This window comes from Coenobita brevimanus, chromosome 47 (assembly GCF_032717465.1).
Source record: "Coenobita brevimanus isolate Jiangsu-jjx chromosome 47, ASM3271746v2, whole genome shotgun sequence".
NCBI lineage: Eukaryota > Metazoa > Arthropoda > Malacostraca > Decapoda > Coenobitidae > Coenobita > Coenobita brevimanus.
In genome coordinates this window covers 8,745,736-8,751,735 of record NC_137000.1, presented here as the reverse complement: position 1 = coordinate 8,751,735, position 6,000 = coordinate 8,745,736, and positions in this window count along the sequence as shown.

Below are 6,000 nucleotides of genomic sequence, written 5' to 3'. Positions count from 1 at the left end.
GTGAAGAGCCACCTGGTAAAATGAGTAATAATAGTGACAGGAAGGAAAGAGACAAGTACCATGACAGGAGAGCAGATACAGACAAAATGAGAGAGGGAATGGAAGAAGTAGGTAGCACAACATCAAGTGAGTGGATATGACTGCTATCACCTACCACCAAATGTGCTGGATAGCATCATGGATGATGAAAGATGCAAATACAGTAGTTTCCTTATTTCATACCTGTCTCTTACATCTTTTGAACATTAAACTTTACATGAATACATGCTCAGGAAATTTTTAGCTTTCTGACAATCCTTTCAAAACAACAGGACACGCACACTCTGAGTGACCATTATACCAGGAATTGTATTATAAAACTACTACACATGCATAAATTTTCTACAGCTAATCAAACAACATACGGACAGTTTAAGAGAAAATAATACGTAACCGAGTTTTCATAATAATCCCCTTTTAAGAACACCATAAATAACTTCATCAACTTAATTTACTGTCTTTTACTTTATACAACAAACTGAAACTACAGTATAGTACCAGACTGCTACCTACAACCAGTACTGTACTTTGCTGCTACTGAAATACTGTACAAGCCACAAAGATTTCAGCTTCTTTTATGATTTTGTATTAATACTACAGTATATGCTCTCAGTGTTTATAATGTACAGCCTTGCATATCACAAAAGTAATGTAAATATGCCCAATATTCTAAGGTAAAATGGTAACAGCCAATCTTATATCACCCCTTTTGAGGTGCAGGGGCCTGAGGCTATGCTAGATTACCACAGTCCAGTATATTTGGGAGCAGATGACCAGCGTACTTCCTTTGATGGTATTACATGACTGAAAAATCTCCAGTCACTTCTTGGGGTTTGACCCTGTGCAAGGCTGTCACTCCAACTGGGGTGTTCTAACCACTAAACCACAAGAAAAATACACTGACAATAAGGTGGGTTGCCAATGTATGCAGTATTGTACTTGTCATTTTTTTTTTAACCTTGAATCCAATGACAACATTCTTTATTCTTGCTACCTCCTCAAAAAAAAATTTTCATAGGAGAAACTACTCGTAGTGGTAGGGCTAGAAACAGTCTCTAAAAACCCCTTCACAACCTTAATTCTCTCCCTAAGCTGAATGAAACATTCTGATAGCAAGAATAAAATAAATATATTACTGGACTGAAGGTGTTGTGAAGGAAAAAAAAAAAAAAAAAAAAAAAAAAAAAAAAAAAAATCTAATATTGCCAGAAACAGGCTGTATTTGAGATCTTCTTTACTGAAATATGGTAAAGAAGTTTAACTGGGCACTGTGGTTAGTGATACTCCACTTAAATAGAAAAAAAGGTAACAAAAGGGAAAAATATTTTACAAAATGAATGGTATGAATAACTACATCACTTGTGTTAAATGCTCACAATACATTTGATAAGCTCTTTATTCACTGGTAACACTGCACAAAACAACTTTTTTATTATTATTATTATTACTATTATTATATAAATAATGTAGAAATGAATATAACAATGAATAATGATCTAATGCCAATAATTTTATCAGGTCTCTTAGTGCCAATATTCAGCTATAAAGTAAACTGTAACGAATACAAGTCCTGTATTTCAAAAACACATACTGCACTATACACATGGGTTTCTATATTACTGGATATAAAATCTACATGATTTTCATAAGAAGGACAGCAGTAATATCAGTAAAGGCAAATGAGATAATGGAATTACTTGATACAACTACTGACTATCACAGGAAGCTTCCTTGCCTTCAGTTTTCCTGTCAAGAAGCTCATCACGCAACAATACAGTAATGAGACTGGAAACATGTGCATGTCAATACCAAAAATAAATAACAATGTATTTGTTGGTTTTGATTTTCAAAACAATTTTGAATTAATACTATAAATTCATAAATTAAGATGCCAGTCATGGAAAGTAGCCACTGTAGATGTTATGGTGATTTTCACAGCTAACTGGAGTTCAGGGCATTAAGAAATACAGTGTACATTACTGTACTTTAATAAAAGAATAGCAGTAAGGAGCCCAAGTTCATAATATGACAAAATACATCACTCATGATTTATATTTTACTTGAGTTTATAAAGCACTATTTGGTTTCATCGGCATTAACAATGCATCTCACAGTGGCATGGACTGCTTCATTAAGTACTATACATATAAGGCCATCCCTGCCAGAAGTCCAAGCTATTAGGGGTGGGGGTGGAAAGAACGAATAATATATCTTAAAAGATCGGAGAGGCCTCAGAGGAAATTTTCTTTGGTTTTTACTTGTTGATTTTTCCATACACATAAACAGCCTGAAAGAAGGCCTGAGAATTAGAGGCATACTTTATTCCTGTTTCATTGTGGGGGCACATATGGACTTCTGGTAGGGTTAACTCTAAAACCTGCTTTCAGTTTTGCTTAACAGGTCCAATTTTGAGACTGGAAACCATTATATATATATATATATATATATATATATATATATATATATATATATATATATGACAGAGTACTTCACTGTTTCTGCTTACCAGTTCAGCAATAACCCATTATGCCAAACAATATTTACAGTACCTTCTCTTGGTAAAGCTATCATGACCAACATATATGCCAAAGCAAACAGCAAGTGGTACGATCAGATAACAAAGTCAAAAAGGTGGCTTAAGAATTTAACCCTTGCACTGCCAAAACCAGCCAGCTCCTTAACCTGACACTGAAGGTGTTTTTTCAGGTTAAGAACCTGGCAATTACTGTTCTGTACTTTTTTGCAGAACTGTAGAACTATGTCTGATGCACCTATCTATAGTAGTACTACCACCTGATTCAGCTCCTTCCACTCACTACCAATCAGAAGTGCTCCAATCATGACTGACGACTGAAAACACGTCACATTTGAAGAGCTATTTCTGTATGCAAGTATATAGGCTACCTAAAGACAAAAAGAGCAGCTAGTGTCACTTAAAAGGTAAATATATTTATTCTAATGCGAAAGAATTTGAATTGTTGTATTTATGATCCCTTTTTCCCTCAGTCCCCCTAAAAAAAACTGACCGTACAGGGTAAATGCAATGGGGACAAGATCTTTGCATTGCATGCAATGATGAGGTATTGTAATCAAAATGGGAAAATGTGCACAAACATCAAGCAATATGCACATCAAAATTAATGTTACACAGTAATTATATACTGTATATATACAGCATGCGCCCAAATAACGTGTGAATATTGTACCCAGAAGCTCCCGCTAAATGAGAATTCTGCATTGCAGGGCCATGTACAGTATTTACATGTTAAAGGGTTTCATGATACCCAAGCCACCCCAAGTTCACCTTTTGGGGCAATTTTCATTTTTATTTTTTTTCCGGGACATTTACTTACCTAATAAAAACTTCATTACATAACACTGGAGGATTCCTCACCTTCAATGGAAGAGGTTGTGGGCTTGCTCGGGGGAGGTGGAGTGGAGTTCCGTTAAAAAAAAAAAAAAAAAAAAAAAAAAAAAAAGGGGGAGCAAAGATCACACAGAGCACATGTGCAGCCACAGCAAGGGGCGAGGGTAGGTTCAACTGGGACAGGAATGCTCAGTGGACCATGACAACACCCTGCGCAGACACGTGATAGCAATACGTCACAGGTTGATGTAACCCGCACTATCGTTATCACCGGCTGTGCTGCGTTTGTTCCTGCTGTATTATGACTGTTTGAACTATAATTTGGGGCCTCTGGCCACGTAGTATGGTGTTCAAAAAAATGGGCAGCTTCCTCCACCTGCGTAATGTCCATCATTTTCACGTTGTAATAAAATCTGGACATAAAATTTGCCTACTGTGTTATGTGAGTTTCATGCAATAGGATTGTGCATTATGTGAGCACTAACTGGGTGTGTATATATATATATATATATACAGAATACACAGTAAAGCCCCAGGTAACACACGTGATTGGTTCCGTGACTGGTACCGCAAACAGTGAAACCACTAAACTTGGGGCATTGATCCTGTGGGAAATAGCCCAATTGGTTCTGGATCCCATGCCAACTCCCACTACAACCCATTTATGCAATGTAAAATTTACTGGTCACACCTGAAAAGAAACGAGTATTAATACAAAGTACATAATAGGCAAGGAAACTCACTTAGAAGGCTGAAGTAAATTACTTCATGGAAGGGATGGGAGTGTAATTTTTGAGGCAGGTGGTTAGGCTAACTGGTTGCACTTCTTCCTTATGCTTCTCAATGTTGATTCTGGAATCTTAAACATTTTACCAATTTCAGAATTCTTAGCACTCTGCTCCATCTGCACCACAATATTACTCTTCAAATCATTGTCATACACACGCTTCTGAACACCAACATGGTATTCAAGTTTCACTTTCCCCTTACCTTTCTGATTTGGCAGTTCTAACCTCTTACCATCACTTTTCTCACCCCCAGGACCGCCTCCCAAACCTCCAGAGCAGCAGGAAGCCATAGTGCACGCATAAAACCAGGAACGGAGGCAGCAAGGCACAGGAAGCAGGTTTAAACACCATGCGGAGCATAACTGGTCTGCAGCAATGGCTGTGAACAAGTGATGATTGCTTTCCATGCATGCGGAATGTTTACATTTTCTTGCCACAAAGGGGTTTTTGGCATCAAACCTGGAGTTTGGGAATATTTGCAGGCAACCGCTAACCATGAAACTGCAAAAACGAAGCTGTCGCTAGATGTGGGGCTTTACTGTATAAATACAGTATATATATATATATATATATATATATATAAGGAACCAAAGACTAGAAGCCTGCAAGATTGTTCCCTCCCCCCAAAAATAAAAACATAATGGAGAACCAAATTCAAGATGTGTTCATTTCGAGCTGCATTGACACACTGCATATTAAAGACTGCAGGTCATAGGCAGTGCGATATACAGACAGAGGAAGGCAGTTCCAGAGTGTGACCTGTTGCATACATTAACGACTGGAAGTAATGGTTAACTCTTGCATTAGAGAGCTGTTCAGACAAGGGATGAAGGTTTCCTGCCAGACAGTTGCTACATACCTGCCGTAGTGGAGCAGGGATACAAGGAGACAGTTCTGAGGAGCAGTGACCATTGAAATAGCGACAGAAAGAGATAAAGATGCAACAGTGTGGCAAAGAGACAGAGGTCGAAGGGAGCCAGTAACAGGAGGCGAGTTAATGAGATGAAATGTCATTGACTCTACCTTTTTGAGTAGAGCTGAATGTGGGGAGCCTCCCCATACATAAGAGCTGTACTCTACACTGGGGAAAATAAAGCCCATGTATAAAATCAACAACTATGCAGGGGTAAAGAAGGCACAGTGTCGGCTTAACACACCTGATCTCTTGGAAGTAGATTTTATATGAGGTAATATAATCTTTCCAAGATAAATCCCGAGAGAATGAAACCCCAAGTATGTTCAAAGATGATTTAGGATTGAGCTGAATACTGTAAAAAATTACAGGACACTCCTGTGGAAGAATCTGACAGGCTGAAAGACGTAAGAACTAAGTTTTTGATGCATTAAAAACTAGCTTACTTCAACATTTTATATATATACTGTATATATATATATATATATATATATATATATATATATATATATACACACACATACAGTAATCCCCATAAGACTCGGACATCGCAAGTCCTGGACATTTTGGGCTCAGGCCTTTGGAAACCAATAATGGCCAAAAAACGTAGAAATGCAAAAAAAATAAATAAATAAAATCCAGCATGTTTTAAACCATACTTTGAACTTGGAGCAATGCGCCAAACAGCTGTGTTTTCGTGCGTGGTAGAGCACCCCCCTGCAACCTCCCTTCCCCAGTTCCCGTCTAACTACCGTCGTGACTAGACGCTCGTCGCAATGGCTGCCCCATGTGCTCGTTTTTATGAATAAACTGCAATACCTCGCCACTATACCACACGGGAATTTACAGTGTTGTGCAGTGTTAAGAAATCAGAATTCAGAGTGCAAAGGATT